This window comes from Arachis ipaensis, chromosome B6 (assembly GCF_059453495.1).
Source record: "Arachis ipaensis isolate K30076 ecotype BB chromosome B6, ASM5945349v1, whole genome shotgun sequence".
Lineage (NCBI taxonomy): Eukaryota > Viridiplantae > Streptophyta > Magnoliopsida > Fabales > Fabaceae > Arachis > Arachis ipaensis.
Window position 1 is genome coordinate 17120826 of NC_142441.1, and position 20168 is coordinate 17140993.

The following is a 20168-nucleotide window of genomic DNA, read 5'->3' on the forward strand; positions in this document are numbered from 1 at the left end:
TTAAATATTTGGTGTTATTAGACAATATTAATATTGATTATAGTTATGCTTTAATTTTAGAGAAGGGTTGGTTCTTGTTATATTTTTTTAAGTGAATTTTACTATGTGAATTGTAAAATAATAGTTAGAGATTAGGTAGTTTTTACATATTAAAGGCCCAATTTTTACCCAATTTTCACTAAGGTCAAAGGTGCGTAGGTTTCATTAGATTTAGGATCGAATTAGAGTTTAAAAATTAAGCCCGATCTATATTTCGGGTCAGATCTGAATTAAGCCAAACCGGTATGTCCGTCCCATGTACACCCCTAATCTCTCGTATATCGTTACCTGTCCTTTCCTTACTCCCACCAAAAAACGCGTGTTACACCCTCACTCATTCAACACTGCAAAAATAAGAAATCAGAAAAGGAAAAGCTAGAAATCAGAGATGGGGAGTGGGGAATCGGAAGAACGCGAGAGAGGGAGAGGAGGGAACGGACAGCGCCGGCGGGATAGGGGCCGCCATCGCCATCAAGGCCGAGAAACAAAGAGAGAGAGGGTCGACCGAGCAGAAGAGAAGCAAAGATCGAGAGAGAGAAGACGCGATTGAGGAGAAGAGGAAAGGGCGTTGTCTCGCGCTGTCGCCGCCGCGCCCTACCTCCGTCGCCGTTGGAGCTTCGACCGTCGATGTCACCGGGGTGGTCGCCGTCGCTAGGATTAGCCACTGCCACCATCCGAGCTCGCTGCTGCTGATGATGGTAAGCCAAACCGTCGTCCTTGATGCCGGAGAAGAACACCAGAGTTGCTGTTCTGGTTCCGATTCCTCCATTTCTGAAACTGTAACACTCTTATCCTTGTTCTGCTTCAAACTTGTTCCTCTACCATGTTCTTGTTCTAATCCTAGTCACCTATATTCTTATTTTAGTTCTGCCACTTTACTTCTAAAATTTCTGTTGCAACTAGTATGGGTGTCGATGCTGTTTTTGGGACTGTGGTAGCTGCTGCTGGTTCTGTGTGAGGCTACCGCTTTTGCGAGATAGGAAAAGGAATTTGTCACAGTTAAGTTCCGGTTAATTGAGGTAGGGGATATTTTATTAAATTAAATACTTTAAATTTGAATGCCTAAGGAGTTTACTGGATTAATGCAAATATAGGAATGCTTGATATGTGATGGATTTTGGATGTGGATTAAATGTGTGACTGGTTATATCTCTTATTGGAATATGTTTGAATGATAACTTTAAGAATGCTTGGCACTGCTGATTTTGGTTTTTAAGATTGATGTTGAGTTAAGATCATGCTTGTGATTGAATTGCTGGAAATTCTGATTTTGATTGATTATGTAAGATTGGTGGTTATTGAATTTTTTTGGTGACTAGATTGGTGGTTATTGAATTGCTTATTTGTTGAGGTTGAGATTGTTGTTAATGTTGATTTATGAGTAATTATAATTGATTTTGAGGATTGTTAAAAGATTGAAGATTGGTTATTGAATTGTTTTCTTAAACCTTTGATTTTTATTAAAATAAAATCGTAACATTGCTAACGAATAAGTAACACTAAAATAGTTGGAATCATGTGAGGCTGATTTTTGAGTAATGGTTATGGATTTTTGAAGTTGGACGGGTTTACTTTTAAAAGAACGATAGTCGTTAAATTGGTTTATGATGAGTTGTTTATTGAGAATCTATTGTTATGATAACTGCTGATGAAAAGGGCTGGTGATTTGTTGAGAAAGAGGGAACCCGAAAAGGGTGACAAAGTCCAGTTTTAAGGGGAACTAATGTCCAATTTTTGTAAAAATATATGAAAAGTGATTTCATTTTAAAAATTTGATTTATAAGCTTATTCTTGAGAAATTATTGATTTGATTTATTAATAATTATTGGTCTGACTCAATAACATAAGATTTGAAAGGTCTGAATTTTATTAAAATAGAAAGTGGCTTAGCTTCAAAGAAAACGTTTTAATTACTGAAAACTATTTGATTTCGGTTTATTACAGAAAATCTTATTTTCAGCTTGATTTATTAAGAAAGTATAAGGTTTTACATTCAGTTTTTTTGAGAATAGATTTTGTTTCAAGTTATGATTTGAGTTCGGTTTGTTAAGGGAAAGAAGGAAAGAGGAAAGAGCACACGACACGTGTGATTATGAAATGAATAAAAGGTCACGAGAGGGTGACGGAAAGTAACTAGTTAGTGTGCCGATGTGAGAATGTTAAGCCGTGGGCTTTATGTGTGAATGATTGTGCGGGGTGCCCGTGTGTATGGAATGGCTTCCAGTAGAAAGTAGCACATGCTTCAGCTGGAGAATCAGCGCCTGCAAGTACTTAAAGAGGTTATGTTCGGCATATTTCAGCCGGAGAATCAGCGCCTGCAAGAGTAGAAACTTGCAGAGGTTATGCCGCTGGAATGCCTTATCTGACTTGCGAGTCGGATTGCATCGGGTGCAGGTCGAAACAGACAAATGAGCTCATTACCTACGATAGGACTAGACATGCATCATCTTTGTTTGCGCATTTGCATTTGGTTGTGCTTGCTTATCTTGTTTCTTTGTGAATATGATGTTTGTCTTGTTGCAATTAGTTTGTGTATTGATGTGAATGAGAACTGAAGTTGCGATTGAGATTTGTTTAGAATTCAAAAATTTTAAGAGGGTAATTAATTATATAAAGTAAGAGTATAAAGTATATTCAAACGTTTAAACAAAATAGTTTTTTTTGAGTAAGTTAACTGTTTGCATTATATTCAATATTTTTACGGCATTCCCATTTCCTACTGAGAACGCGTGGTTTGTTCTTACCCGAAAATCTTCCACCCTTTCAGTGACAGGCTCAAAGATTTAGTGTGAAGCTGCGGGCGAATATTAGTCTTATTAGAGGTAAGTTTATGTGTTGAGTTGCTTTCATAGAATTCTCTTGTCCTTGTTATTTAAGATTTTATTTTATACAGAGGGATAGGAGTTGTATCTCAGTTTTATTTGAATTCTGTTGTATGATATTTATTATTATTAATAACTATGTGATTAGTATTGTTCGGGGATTTTTGATATATGGTTTTTAATTAATAAAAACAAACTTTTCAAGCATTTTCTTAAAAATTGAAACGCGACATCGAACTAAAGGCTCAATATTAAATAGTAAATAAGGAAAGTAGATAATTATCTTTAGTACGATCATGACGTACTAATAGTTAGGATGTTACAAAATTCATTTTAATTTTGTGCTAATATGATATACAACATTGGTTCACATAAATGAGATTATAACACGCTACAATAACATTAAGAATACAAGACACGTTTTAAAGTTTTTATTACTATTAATGATAAGCCATAAAATCAATGTTCTTATTCGTTAAAAGTCATATAATAATATGAATTGCAATAATGGTATTAGCGCATAAATGGAGGGCAAATAATGTTTGTGATTCTAATAAATGAAATAAAAAATAGAAAGTTTGGCCTATCCTAAACAAAATATTAATGTCTCTTATATATATATTTTTTATCATTTTAATAGTTTACTCGTTATTAGATTAGGTAAAACAACCTCGAATAAAAATCTTACTGCGAGTGTTATCTTTTAATGATATTATTTAATTGAACTTGTCATACTTAATCTCAATCCTTCCGTCTCAGGCTCAATTTCGAAAAACAAATACTATCATAGAAAATTCACTCTAATTTTGTGTTGATATGATATACAACATTGGTTCACATAAATGTGAGTATAACACGCTACAGTAACATTAATAATACAAGACACGTTTTAAGGCTTTTATTATCATTAATAATAAGCCATAAAATCAATGTTCTTATTCAATAAAGCCATAAAATAATATGAATTGCAATAATGGTATGAGCGCATAAGTGTAGGGTAAATAATGTTTATGATTCTAATAAATGAAACAAAAAATAAAAAGTTTGGACTATGCTAAACAAAATATTAATGTCTCCTAAATATTTTTTTCATTTTAATAGTTTATTTGTTATTAAATTTAGTAAAATAACCTCGAATAAAAATCTACCTGCGAGTGTTATCTTTTAATGATATTATTCAATTAAACTTGTCATACTTAATCTCAATCCTTCGATGTCAGTCTCAATCTCTGAAAACAAATACTATCACATAAACTCACTCTAATTTTGTGCTAATATAATATACAACAGTGATTCACGTAAATGAGAGTATAAAACGCTACAGTAACATTAAGAATACAAGACACGATTTAAGGCTTTTATTACCATTAATAATAAGCCATAAAATCAATGTTCTTATTCATCAAATGCCATAAAATAATATGAATTGCAATAATAGTATGAGCGCATAATTGAAGGGCAAATAATGTTTGTAATTCTAATAAATGAAATAAAAAATAGAAAGTTTGAACTATTCTAAACAAAAAATTAATGTCTTCCAAATTTTTTTTTCATTTTAATAGTTCACTCGTTGTTAAATTTAATAAAATAACCTCGAATAAAAATCTAACTGCGAGTGTTATCTTTTAATGATATTATTCAATTGAACTTTCATACTTAATCTCAATCCTTCTGTCTCAGTCTCAATCTCTGAAAACAAATACTATCACGGAAAATTCACTCTAATTTTGTGTTAATATAATATACAACTTTAGTTCACATAAACGAGAGTATAACACGCTATAGTAACATTAAGAATACAAGACATGTAACACCCTAACTATCAGAATGTCACGCTTTCGGCTGCGCCACTCTGATAGCTCGGGTATTACGACGACTCTTAATTTATTTAATACTAAAATATGAGCTTGTTTAAAATTTAAACCGTATTTTTCAAAACATACATCCATACTTACAAAGAATACATATATATATATATATATATATATATATATATATATATTATTAATTTACAAGCATTACATAATACAAAATCCTATCCCTCATACAAAATGTGAAAGGTCAAAGGCGAGGGAAAACATCACTAAAACAATAAAAAAATATCGTGTAAATGCAAAAGTAAAACTCTTCCAAACTTTGTCGTCCATATCCTGAAAAAGAAAAGACCTGTAGGGGAGTGAGAACATCGTCCTTGCTGGTTCTCACTATGGGGTTAGAGAATTGCTATAATAAGATACGTAGAAATAAAACTGTCTTTAAAGTACAGTGATTAATAGACTCCTTATGAATCTTTTCAAAACCAAAGACTATGTTCCAAAAACCCGAAATCCTTTTTAAAAGGGAAATCCGTTAATTCTTTAAAAATCCAAAACTTCTTTAAAAGTTTTTCCTAGACAACATGAATGACCAAGCTGTTCCAAGCATAGGTTCATTAAGTTTATGCTGAACCAGCATAGGTTTTCATACTTTACTAAACTAGAAACACAAACCAAACACGGTCCCCGGCCCATCATATAATTAATCACGGCCCTAGGCCAAACAAATCAACCAACAGCCAACTCACCACAATCCAACCAATTTCAGTCACAAACACAAATAAAAAGATTCAAACACAAACAAGCAGTTACGTCAAGTAGAGTAATTAGCAGTTAAACATGGTTATTCACATAGACAAACCAACTACAATATGCACACCCAAACAATGTCACATAAATACATATGATGAATGTCTGCCCTATAGCTGATGAGTCTCATCTGTCGGTTGCAAAGCCAACCCGACATGTCCCGGTAACCATTGGACAGAACACCAAACACGGAGCAAGTGGGACAACGCCGCAACCTTTGCATCTTACCCGCGTAACCGGATCAGGGGACAACTTCACCCTGCCTCTTACCCAGGTGGTGTTACAGTTCTCAACCCGGAGCAAGCGGCGATAGAATTCCACCCTTGCATCTTACCCAGTATTCTCGCCTCTTACCCGGAGCAAGTGGATAACACCACTGCATCTTATCCGGAGGCATATCACAATCAAATTCAACTTATTTTCATTATCATTCCAATTCATTCATAACCATTCATAATCATTTTCACACTTTCTCAACAATCCACATCAAGTAAATCATCATTCATGCCATATATTACTTTTTCCTCATATCACTTTTCTTTAAAAACAACAATCAAACTCATCTTTGTCTCAATTTCAAAATCTTTCTCATATCTCAAGCTATTTCAAGCTTCCTAGCCACTTTTTCCTCAAACTCAATTCCCTTTTTAAAAGAGAGCTACTTTATGTAACATTTTCTCAAAACTTACAAACAATTCCAAAATCATATCAAATGTAAATTTTCTTTGAAAAGACTCAAAATCCTCCTCTTTGAAACCATCATTTTAACTACTTTTAAATGGGAGTTATCAATTAATTATTCCGGCAAGGTCTCAAGTTTTTAAGGGAGAACAACCAAATCCCTTTTCTTAAATTTATTAAAATTCTTGAAAAATCATGTTTTCGTGGTTTGAATTAATCAAGCGAAATCCAAATAAAACCAAATCATTTAGAACCAAAAACCCATCCGTTTGAACCAAAATAATTTTTAATTTCATTCCTTAAAACCAATTCCTTAACTTTTCCAAAACATCGCAAGCGGAGTCAGTCGATTAAAGTCCATTTACTTATAAATTCACTGAAGCTCCTTCGAATGAAATTCTCAAGTCAAATTCAAAAATATAAACCCTTCTCACATTTAAAACAGCCTCAAAACATAAGTCTTCTCTAATTGGTTTGCACTCAAAATGTAATACTTTTCTTAAGAAACAAAGCTCCACCACAATTCTCTTTGCAATAATTCAATTCAAGACGTAATTCATCACTTTCTTAAATAGTTCAAATAAAATAATATGTCTTAAGTTCAAATTTTCTGAATAACTTTTCAAATAAAGTCTTGGATTTTATAGAAATTTCGGCAGCACCTCCCCTAAAACTTGGACTTTGCCACCCTTTCCGGGTCCCAACCAAAACATTCCGCAACCATTTCCAATGGGTTCAAAACCAAACTAGTTTCCAATAAAACAAAATCCAGACTTTCAAACTTTAAAAATCACATCAAACCAAACCAATTAAAAAATCTCCAATTTTAACAAATCAATTAATAATTCAATCAATACACAACCGTATTCATCCAAAACAAGCTAGCCAATTCATAAGACTTGCATAATCACTAAAAATGCATTTTTTCACATCCATATCAATTTGTAACAATTCCAATTACAAAATTAAGTTTTTAGAAAAAGTCCCTACCTTGATTAGTCCCAAGCTGCATAATTAAACCCATTAAATCCTTATTCTCATGTTAATCGACAGCAACCGCAGAAATTCCGACAACCACATATCTGACATAATTTAGAATTAACATGGAATGGATATTGAGAGATATTAAAACATAATTGATAATAGAGTATTGCGATAAACAAGAACGGAACCGAATAATCTCCCCATGATAAACAGAATAGAACGACACAGTAGCAGCTTCCAAATTGACCGGACCGCAGCTCTGATAGCGGCCAGAAGCTCTGATGGTTCAGCAGTAACCTTAATTTGACATGCAATCACCGGAACCGAATCCCTAAGGTATAAACAGCTCAGAATCTCTAACAACCTATATTGAAGTACTAATTTTTAAAGGTTCTGGAAATAAAAATGATTACCAAGAAGGCAAAGGCTCGATGGCAGCTTCCAATAGTCAGAACGGCGGCGGTTTGCAACGGTGACATGACTCTGGCGATGAGGCAGATCCACGGCGCTGATGGAAGCACGGCGGTGACGAGCTCCCTCAACGGCGACGTGACAGATCCGACGGCGACGGGATCCTCGACGGCAATGAACAGAACGGCGGCAGCATGAACGACGCACAGGCAGTGGTGAGAGTGAACTGGGAGCAACGAACCACAGTGGCTCTTCACCCTCTTCGTGTCGGGTTCTCCTTCTCCCGGCGACCCAGCTGTGGCGGCAACGAAGTAACGGCGACTGGACACGACGGCTGGACTGGTCGTGGTCCTCTCTTCCCCGCGCGTCTTCCTCTCCTCACGGTTCTGTTGCTTGACAGCGGTCAAGGACGGTTCGGCGGCGTGGTCTTCCTCCAAGGTCCGATGACGACGCAACGGTGGCGGCGAGGCGTGGAGCAACGACGGCGCAACTTCTCTTCCTTTCCCTCTCTCGGATCTCTTTCTGTCAACGGCAGCGGCGACGGTGGCAGTGACACCCACCGCGCCGCCTTCCCTTCTCCCCCGTCTCCTTCCTTCTTCGGTCCCCTTCCCTGTTCCCTTTTCTTTTATTTGTCTTTCTTCCTTTTGTGGGTGTGGGTATCTATGTGTGTGTGAGGGTGAGCCGTGGGTGAGGGGTGGGGTGTGGTTGCTGTTTGTGTGTTAGAGGGTTAGGGTAAAAATTAGGTTTAGATAAAATTAGGATTAGGTTAGGGTTTTAGTTTAGGTATTTTTATTGAAAATCACTACAACAAAACAGCGCAGTGGCGGCGGTTATTTTGGGGGGTTGCAGCGGTTATAACTTCCGCTAGAATCAGCTCCCGGCGGTGAGCAAAATGTGGCCAGGTCAACCGTCGGCACAGCAGCGGTGGTGGTTTTGAAGAACCGCTGGAACAACCGCCGCCAGAGTCACTCGGTGAATCGCGGCGGTTTAAAACCGCCACTATGTGCGTGAACCAGGCAGAGTAGGTGTATGGTGGCAGTTTAAAAATTGCCGCAAAATTTGAAATTTTACTTATCGTTGAACATTCACGGCGGTTTTAAACCGCATTTAAAAGGTCGACATGAATTACTACCATGAATTTCGCGGCGGTTGAAAACTGCAGCATGCTTTTTTAAAAAATAAAGAAATTTATATATAAACTACTTCCTATTCCTAATGCTTCAATCCTAATAAAAAAATAACTACTACAAATATTAAAATCTACAACACAAAGTAAAATAGAAAAATTGACCAAAAATAATATGAACATTCCATTTCAAAATATAATATATTTAATAAGTCTTACATAATCATAAATCCAACACAATCAGTGTTTAACACCTATATTTACATATCAAAGTAAATTCAAATAGCGCAATACTAAAATTGAATTAGAAAAGAATTTTGCTACTAATATTTAACTAAGCTAAAAGTTTAAAATAAAGAGTTACTTTGATAATAAAAGTCTTCAGTCACTTCAATCATAAAATTCTACAACTTCTTCATGGAATAGTAGAAGGTGGCCTTGTCTCTATTGGAGAGTTTGTAACCTAGGATTAAAAATAAATAAAAATATGTTAGAATAAAAACAAAGACCATTAAATAATTTAAGTCTAACATGAAAAGGCATAAGTCATCTGCACAAATTAAGAAAATGAACAACAATAACTAAATTATTATTTTACTAAATCATGCACAATGAAAGATTCAGGAAAAAAAATCTATATATAATATTTACCCCATCATTCGTAGCTGTAGGAAAGTCATGTGGCACTTTTCCACCCATACAATGATTAATGAAATATGTCACCTGGGCTTGTAATAAAGAAATTGTTGCTTTATTCTCTTGTAATTCTACTTCCATAGAGCAAACTTTAGCCATATCAAAGTCATGATTGCATGAAGAAGATACCCCTCCTAAACTATTAGAAGATTTCATGACTTGGGAGAGACCAACACCAAATCCTACACCTCTAACACGACCTGGGTGTTCTTTTCCAAATAACTTGATATATGCATCATCAGTAGAACTCTCATTAGCTTGAAGCAAAGTTAATTGTTCCTATGATAAAAATTTGAGAAATACATCATCATTAGAATAATCTCCATCATCATTAACAAACAAAGCCAAAATAAAGTGAAAGTGCTTACACTTTTCTCTCTAGCCTCATCATTAACCAAAGATCCATCCTTCTTCTTATGACTAATTGGATATATTTCAGCTCTAGTAAAAACTCTCTTGTTTGCAGTTTTCTATCAATTCAATAAATGGGAATTCAATTTCAACGTATGTAAAAATTAAATAACATAATATTTTTCTGATAAGGACTCAATCACAAACCAACTCGTGTTTCTTCCTAGCAATCGTCTTGGATCCGAGTGTACGAGGAATTATTTGTTTTTCTCGATTACTTGCATTTTTCTCACACATTTCCTACCCATGCAAATTCAATTAGCAATTTGTCAATATAAAGTGAAATATAGAATGTGTGTTCATACAATTACCTGAGTTCTGGACCTTAATCTATAATCAATAAAAGTTGTCCATTGCTCCAAGCTGACTCCAACTCCTTTTCTTGTCTTTTCTTTTTAGATCATTAATGATAAAGATAAATGCAATTGCAGATGGTATCTGCATGCAACTTCTTCCTTTGAACACAATCTATCACATATTTATGTTGTGTGACAAACTGACAATACACATTGATGCCACCATAACAACTTGCACCCAAATTGTGATATTCACACTGTCGATGATATTTTTCCTTATCAATGATTTCAAAAAGGTAATGACAAGGCAATAATTGAACAAAATATCAAATAAAAAGGGCCAGTTTTTTAACAATTTAAGTTCATCATTATTAAACCACTGATGATCACAATATTTGTAGTCGTTGTCAAACCACCGAACTACTGAGATATCATTTTCTTTTCTTTTCTCTTTTCATCTAAATTATTAGAATTCAAAAATTACAAGCTCAACCTCAACTAATTTAATTTGAGTTAAGTCCTTAACATTGATTTCATATTCAGTCAAATCAAGAGATTTAATTTCCATAATTTACGTACATAGCAAAGTGTTTGGAGTTGAAATTAAATTAGGGATATAGAATTGATTTTGATATTTGTAAGAAAAAGCTAATTATATATTAGGCTGAAAATATTAGCTTAGGCTGTAACTCTAAAGAGAATAATGTAATCTATATCAATAATAAAAAAAAAAACTTATAATATTGACCTTTTATCCAAGACTAATTAGAATAAGAATGAAAATACGGATGTTTTCTTGGAAGAAATTCTTGAAAGACGTTGCTTTCTTTGTTACATTATTTAGTACTTAGGATCCATTTGGTAAAAGCAACATTTCTGAAACAACAACCAGCTTTTACTTACAATTATAAACCTCAAAAAAGGATTTATACTTCAAAAAAAGATTTATACTTATAAACTATTTCGCAACTTAAAAATCTATCTTTTTACTTACCAAACTACTAGATTGTTTCAAAAAACTGTTTATAGAGATTATAAAACATGCTCTAGGTGCATTAGCGATAACGGGTTCATTAGTCCTAATCTTTCCATCCAATTTTTTCAATTTTAGCAACACCACACTTGACTTCATCTTATGGATTTTGACTCAAAAATATATTTGAGATACAAAAACAAAGAAGGAAACAGTATGCCGGCTAAATGACTTGCTCAATTTCTCAACTGCCACAGGTTCACTTGAGATTTGAGAATAAAGTACACATAATCCTAAACATATCAACACACACAAACTGCACTACATCTCTTTGCATAAGTATCTATATAAGAAGACATATATAAAAAGTCTGTATTAACATGAGAGTGCTGAGGATAAATTTGCTAACCTTGTTTCCTCCTTGCTTCAGCTTTTGCGAAGAATTCTCTCCATTCATCAATTAGAAAAAAAATTGGCTCGTCATCTTCTTCCTCGTCATGTAGCTCCACATGCTCTAGCTCTTATGAACTCCTGATACGAACAAAAAAGCATCAGATTAATATCACCTTTCAAATGTAATGTAATCACAAGCTTATTTGTTTTGTGCGACATTATATGAATGACTTCTAGGAGCTTGCGGATTTGAGGGATCAAAAAGATAGTCCCACAGCAGCTGTTCTACATACTCGTGAGATACAAAAATTGAAGTTGGAATTGGAGCAAGAACGCAATAAATTGGCAAACATCCAACTAAAATACCAGGATCTATATTCAGCACTTCAATATTTATTAGATTTTGGCGCATTTTGGGAGTGTAAACTAAATAATTGCTAACTATCATGTTCTTTCTTTCAACTACAGAGGAGCAAAAATTGAACAAGTCTTTTCAGGATGAGCTTAAATGATCAAAGCTCGAAAGAGAAAAAGTAAGTTTGTAAACAATATAAAGTTTTTTATGATCATGTTGCTAAAACACTACATCTTCTATGTTAGAAGCCTCCCGACGAAACCCATCATGTATGGTTATAGTATTCAGAGAATTTACGAGCTGTAAGAGCTTTTGGAATAATCAATAAGCCTATATTACCAAACTAAAGTAAATTTATAATTCAATTTCTGTGCAGTCTGGTGTGTCAATTTCCAATTCTTCAAAATCTCCAAATCATTATCTCAAACTGGGAAGGAATAATCTGATCATTTTGTTGAAAATTTTAATTGTATTATTGCCACAAAAATAGAGCTTGTAACTCTTACCTTTTCCCACTTCACTCTGTCTCTCTTCTGCTACCCAATTTCTAACCTTACTCTCTCCCATTCTGTTATTAGTGTCCCCTTACTTGTGTCTCAAACTCCACAACAAACACAGAAAGTATATGCTCATCTTACTTGCTTTGTTGCACTTACACAATTTCAATTCATTATTTTTTCGGTCATTCTTGCAACAAAATATTATATTTTCATATCTGACATCACTCTATCTTAATGTATGAGAAACTACAGAATTAATCAATATTTTTCAATCAAAAGCTTATGTGATCATATTATATATAACACTTTCTAAAATTACACATTAAATTATCCATCAAAAACTGTGCGTAAGAAAAATAGAGAGGGAAGAAAATCTTAATAGAGAAAGAGACAGAGTAACCTTAAATTGAAGAAATGTGCACTTCTAAGAGAGAAATTTGTGCGTTCAGAGTGATGAACAAGAAGGAGAAACAACTAGAGAATAAGATAATGGGTTATCAGTGATTGTTAACTAGAAGAAGCATAAAATTGAATCAGAAAAGAACAAAGAAAAACACAATTAGCTTACCAGGGATAGGAACAAATGCGTATAATTTTGCTAAACAATGATTCGTTGCAAATTTTGTTTTGCACGAAGATTTTCTTTTCACTGCACTTGGGGTTCTGGGCGTGCTAGGTTTGGGAAGAATGAAAAATTGGGGTAATGGCAGTTAGTAGTGGGTAGTGGAGCTAGCGAGAAGTGCGAAGGAAAGAGAAATTAGGCGGTCTGAGCAAGTAATGGCGCGAATTTCATAAACCGCCGTGGAACGAGCGTGATGGCCACCGCTGGATTTGTGAAATGAGGCGGTTGTGTTTCACCGCTGGTATGTGAAATGAGGGATTGCAGCGACGGCGGATCTATTTGACCGCTTCCCCCAAATGGTCGCCTAAATTAGATTTTGTTGTAGTGAATAGGGATAGTAGTGTAATTTTATGAAATAAAAAAAATTAAGATAATAGTAAACATCAAATTAAATATAACGTATCCATCCTTAAAAATACCTTTTAGTTAATAATTTTTAAATAATTTTCAGTTAAATACCAATTTAAAAAAAATTGGAGATAAGTAAATTAATTTTCCTTTATTTATAAAATAAGGTTAAAAATTTATATATTAAAATTACGGCATACAAAATACTCATTATTTTTCAATTATAAGAATCCTAAATAATAAATAAGAGTTTACTCAACTTTTATATAAAAATCTCTAAAATATAATCTTAAATAAATATAATACATCATAAATAATTTATTGATAACTTTTAAAAATTAGGGGTCTTACAAGACAAGTTTTAAGACTTTTATTACCATTAATAATGAGCCATAAAATCAATGTTATTATTCATTAAAAGATATAAAATAATATGAATTGCAATAATGTTATGAGCGCATAAGTGGAGGGAAAATAATGTTTGTGATTCTAATAATTGAAATAAAAAATAGAAAGTTTGGACTATGCTAAATAAAATATTAATGTCTCCTAAATATTTTTTTTATCATTTTAATAGTTTACTCGTTATTAAATTAGGTAAAGCAACCTCGAATAAAAATCTAACTGTGAGTGTTATCTTTTAATGATATTATTCAATTGAACTCGTCATACTTAATCTCAATCCTTCAGTCTCAGCCTCAATCTCTGAAAACAAATACTATTACAGAAAATTCTCTCTAATTTTGTGCTAATATGATATACAACATTGGTTCATATAAATGAGAGTATAACACGCTTCAGTAACATTAAGAATACAAGACACGTTTTAAGACTTTTATTACCATTAATAGTAAGCTATAAAATCAATGTTCTTATTCATCAAAAGCCATAAAATAATATGAATTGCAATAACAGTATGAGCGCATAATTGGAGGGCAAATAATGTTTGTGATTCTAATAAATGAAATTAAAAATAGAAAGTTGGAACTATCCTAAACAAAATATTAATATCTCCTAAATATTTTTTTTATTTTTGTAGTTTAATCGTTATTAAATTTAGTAAAATAACCTCGAATAAAAATCTAATTGCGAGTGTTATCTTTTAATGATATTATTCAATTGAACTTGTCATACTTAATCTCAATCCTTCTGTCTCAGTCTCAATCTCTGAAAACAAATACTATCACATAAAATTCACTCTAATTTTTTGCTAATATAATATACAACATTAGTTCACATAAATGAGAATATAACACGCTACACTAACATTAATAATACAAGACACATTTTAAGACTTTTATTACCATTAATAATAAGCCTTAAAATCAACGTTCTTATTCATTAAAAGTCATAAAATAATATGAATTGCAATAATGGTATGAGCGCATAAGTGGAGGACAAAAAATGTGTGTTATTCTAATAAATGAAATAAAAAATAGAAAGTTTGGACGACTATCCTAAACAAAATATTAATGTCTCTTAAATATTTTTTTATCATTTTAATAGTTTACTCGTTATTAAATTTGGTAAAACAACCTCGAATAAAAATCTAACTGCTAGGGTTATCTTTTAATGATATTATTCAATTGAACTTGTCATACTTAATCTCAATCCTTTAGTCTCAGGCTCAATATCTAAAAACAAATACTATCACAGAAAATTCACTCTAATTTTGTGCTAATATGATATACAACATTGGTTCACATAAATGTGAGTATAACACGCTACAGTAACATTAAAAATACAAGATACGTTTTAAGGCTTTTATTACCATTAACAATAAGCCATAAAATCAATGTTCTTATTCATCAAAAACCATAAAATGATATGAATTGCAATATTGGTATGAGTGCATAAGTGGAGGGCAAATAATGTGTGTTATTCTAATAAATGAAATAAAAAATAGAAAGTTTGTATTATCCTAAACAAAAAACTAATGTCTCTTAAATATTTTTTTATCATTTTCATAGTTTACTCATTAATAAATTAGGTCAAACAACCTCGAATAAAAATCTAACTGCAAGTGTTATCTTTTAATGATATTATTCAATTGAACTTGTCATACTTAATCTCAATCCTTCAGTCTCATAGGCTCAATCTCTGAAAACAAATACTATCATAGAAAATTTTCTCTAATTTTGTGCTAATATGATATCCAACATTGGTTCACATAAATGAGAGTATAATACGCTTCAGTAACATTAAGAATACAAGACACATTTTAAGGCTTTTATTACCATTAATAATAAGCCATAAAATCAATGTTCTTATTCATTAAAAGCCATAAAATAATATGAATTGCAATAATGGTATGAGCACATAAGTGTAGGGCAAATAATGTTTGTGATTCTAATAAATGAAACAAAAAATAGAAAATTTGGACTATCCTAAACAAAATATTAATGTCTCCTAAATATATTTTTTTTCATTTTAATAGTTTATTCGTTATTAAATTTAGTAAAATAACCTCGAATAAAAATCTAACTGCGAGTGTTATCTTTTAATGATATTATTCAATTGAACTTTTCATACTTAATCTCAATCCTTCTGTCTTAGTCTCAATCTCTGAAAACAAATACTATCACATAAAATTCACCCTAATTTTGTGCTAATATAAAATACAACATTGGTTCACGTAAATGAGAGTATAACACTCTACAGTAACATTAAGAATACAAGACATGTTTTAAGGCTTTTATTACCATTAATAATAAGCCTTAAAATCAACGTTCTTATTCATTAAAAGTCTTAAAATAATATGAATTGCAATAATGGTATGAGCGTGTAACACCCTAATTAGCCTAAGCTTTACCTCAAGTCGTAAAGTAAAGGTTAATCAAAGGTTACGACAGTTCTAAGTTCATACATATAATATATAGAAGAAGATAATATAATCTAGAAGTCCGATGAAGGATATAGCTCAAAAACAGGATTTGAAAATCGCAAAAGGTACTACTAATGGAGCTACTAACTTAAAGGACAAGATATAGATATAATATAACAATAGATAATAGTATAATAGCATAGGAATCTAGCCACGGCTCGCGGAGTTTAAGCCGGCTAGCCATATACAGACCAACGGAAACTAGACAGTTAAAACAGCTTATACAAGTTTTTCTCTCTCAATACAAGCCTCTAGGCAAAAGCAAAATACAAAAGTGATATATATATATATATATATATATATATATATATATATATATATATATATATATATATAAATCAAAAGGACTCCAAAAAGTAACCATGATCCTCCGCTTCTGTCACCATCAGAGCAACTCACCGAGGTGGGTTGCGACCTGCATCTGAAAAATAACAACAGAATATGGTATGAGAACCAGAGGTTCTCAGTATGGTAACAGTGCCCAGTGATGTAAGATATAAGACCCCTGGACGCCAGAGGTAATCCTAGACTTCATATCCATCACAAGATTGATCTTAGAGCATACTAAAACAGTAAGCATATATATAAAACCATGATACAAAGAGGGGGTAATCTATCTTAAAGGATTTTCTATTCTAACAGTCTCTGCTGTCCCACAGCCTTCACCAACCTATCCTCCATGCGATCCTATCGCCACCGCCTTCCAAACCTCCTCAATCCCAGTAGAAAACATAGATAATTTCAATGCAAGTAAAACACAAGTAGAAGCATATAAGGCAAGTAATTCAAGTAAGCAATTAGGCATGTTATTCAATTAGGCATACAATTACAAGTTGGCAAAGCAAACAAACAGGTAGAAGATGCACATGATGAATGCCTGTCCTACTGGCTGTGATATCACATTGTCAGTTCAACTGTCAACTCAACACACCTCCATGGAGATGTCGCCCTTCGGAATCATCATTGGGAACCCCCAAGATATGATGCTCGGAACACCGTCCAAGATTTTGTGCCTGCACACTCTAGTGATCCAAAGGGACGCGAGCGGGATACTCTTGCCACAGACCTCACATCTCAACGTAAGCGGGATTAACCACCGTCCTCACGTCACCGCTACCTCGACAGACGGGATTAACCACCGTCCCTGCCAGGCGCATAGCGTCTTATAATCTCAATAGCCGCCACCTTGACAGACGGGATTAACCACCGTCCCTTCCAAGCGCATAGTGTCTCGTAATCTCAGTATAAATTAGTACTTCAGTGGCTTTTCAGCAAACATTTTAAGTATAACATGGATCCATCATCTCATTCAGAGTCCTCGACTCATCTCAACCACTGTCAATTCACATTTCAGTTCCGAACTCAACAGTTCATCAGTTCTCATTTCACATACCAGTCTACCTTCACACGCAATCAAACCATCCTCAGTACACCCGAAACCTAAGCCTCCATTTTCTAATTTTTTAAAATTAACATCAACTAAATCCCTTAGGTTCTTTCCCATGTTTTAATATCCAAAATTAAGCCCAAAAGTCTTAAAATGGTGTCACAGAACCTTACAAGCTTGTTGGGAAGGTGAAATAGTTGAAAACAAAGTTTAAATTTGAGAAGCAGGGCGTGTGCGTGCGCACGCCCAGGAGAAGTTTTAATAAGTGTGCGTACGCATAGAGGTGTGCGTACGTACAGGTACAAAAGTTCACAAGTCTATTCGCTCGCACAAGCCGTGCTAACGCCCTCCACAGACTGACCTTCCCAACGTGTGCATGCACACAGGGCTGTGCGTACGCATAGATTGTAAATCCTAATTGGGTATGTGCGCGCACAAGCTGTGCTAGCGCTGTAAACAGGAAGCCTTCCCTTGTGTGTGCGTACGCACAGGTCTGTGCGTGCGCACAGGTTTAAAATTTTGCAGGAGTGTGCGTGCGCACAAGACTGTGTGTGCGCACATACCAGAAATCACAAAATTCTGCATTTTTGCAGAATTTCAGATTTTGACACTAAACTTTGAATGATCATAACTTCCTCTTCAAAAATCTAAATTTTACAAACTTTATATCAATTTGAAAAGTTTTCAATGGACTTTAATTCTAAACAAATTTCAACAATTTTTGACAACTGAGGCATGAGTTATGATCAGACAAAGTTCACCGAAATTTCCTCTTTACCAAATTCCACGGTACTCAATTTTTCCAAATTCTCAATCCACCTCCAACTAAATCAATACCAAACTTCCATTTACAGCACAATTTACCCTCTTGGGTCACCGTTCACCATTTATACCATTTTTTCCATCACATTTCACTATTCTCAACCATCAACATCAAAATATATATAACATTAAAATCAACCCTCCATCAACACATTCACCAATCATCATTCCATCACTATAAGTTCTCATTATCAACCCCATTCAGGCTTTATATCAATAATCAATAATATATATATATATATATATATATTCATCCAAATTCATCAAATATCATATCTCAACATCATTATTTAACAACACTACGAACATCAATTCATCATACCTCATTCAACCAACCAACATCAACAACCATATCAATTCAATCCCTATCCTATGGGTCACTAGCCTAAGTGTCCATGAATATTATATACTACATAGAGGAAACCGAAACCATACCTTGGCCGATTTCTTCCAATATGAACCAAAACCCCAATTGAGCGCAAATTAAGCTTTCCAACACAATCCAAGCCACCAATCAACTCCAACAAGCATCAACTCAACTCCAAAGGCTTCCAAACTCACAATAATCAAGCTATGTACACACAAATTATAACTAATCAACCTAGGGTTTCATATATACACAAAACCACAAGAGATCAAGTAGGCTCACCTTACCTAATGATGATTGGGACAAAACCCAATAATAATCAAGTGCTAGATGTAAGGTCCCACATCGGTTGGGGAGGGGAACGAAGCATGTCTTATAAGGGTGTGGATACCTCTCCCTAGCATGACGCGTTTTGACGAGTGAGTGTGGAGGGGGCTTCGGCTATCATCCCTATCGTCAAAGGCAAAACCGTGAGGCCTTGTGTGCCAAAGCGGACAATATCGTGCTAGTGGGTGGTTTGGGCTGTTACAAATGGTATCAGAGCCGGAACTCGGATCGATGTGCCAGCGAGGGCGCTAGACTCCTTTAGGGGGGTGGATTGTAAGGTCCCACATCGGTTGGGGAGGGGAACGAAGCATGCCTTATAAGGGTGTGGATACCTCTCCCTAGCATGACGCGTTTTGACAAGTGAGTGTGGGGGAGAGCTTTGGCTATCATCCCTATCGTCAAAGGAAAAACCGTAAGGCCTTGTATGCCAAAGCGGACAATATCGTGCTAGCAGGTGGTCTGGGCTGTTACACTAGAGTGTACCTAAATAATCAAAATCACAAGAACCATTCATTCACCATAGCCAAAAACTGAATCTGTAATGGAAGGAAGAACTGGGCAAGAAATTGGAAATCCCTTACCACTTTGTTTGGATAAAATCAAAGAGCTCGATGAGAGCTTTGCGTAGCAACTGACGGCATGCAAATTGGAGCTTCGTAGTTCAAGTTATAAGAGAAGGAAGGAGAAGATGAATAGTGAATGAAACCTCACCTCTCCTCTCTTCTATTTCACATTGCTGCTGATAGAAATGGGTGAAAATGGCTGAGTTTGCCACTTAAGTGGCTTTATATATGTTGGGCTTGGACCCAACTTGGGCCCGGCCCAATCCGTTAGCGTTTTTAGCCCGTTTGGCCCAACTTTGGGTAAAACCTTTAAAATTAACGCCCGGTTTTTTACTTCTAAATTTTTCTAAAGTGTTTTACTGTTTTAAATTTTTCTCACACAGTACCGAGCAGACTTGAACCGGTTCGACCGGTTCAACTATCGGTTCGCGATCTTTCTCAGTTTTTCGCAGAAAATACATTTTCTGGCTCAGAAAAACCTACTGAGTCAAACAATCATATTTAAATCCTCAAATTCCCATTCTAATTTTTCGGAAC

General features: G+C 34.3%; 2 long non-coding RNA genes across 2 annotated transcripts; one reads left to right on the forward strand and one right to left on the reverse strand.

Moving 5' to 3' along the window:
* The first annotated feature begins 348 nt into the window (after window positions 1-348).
* Window positions 349-3022, forward strand: LOC107647991 (uncharacterized). The gene is made up of 3 exons (XR_001621689.3): window positions 349-818; window positions 943-1058; window positions 2807-3022. It is a non-coding gene; the product is annotated as an uncharacterized LOC107647991 (long non-coding RNA).
* An 8457-nt stretch (window positions 3023-11479) lies between these two features.
* LOC110263195 (uncharacterized) lies at window positions 11480-13132 on the reverse strand. Its single transcript, XR_015885817.1, has 3 exons — window positions 12880-13132; window positions 12712-12785; window positions 11480-11594 (listed from the first exon to the last, which is right to left on the reverse strand). It is a non-coding gene; the product is annotated as an uncharacterized LOC110263195 (long non-coding RNA).
* Window positions 13133-20168: the final 7036 nt, after the last annotated feature.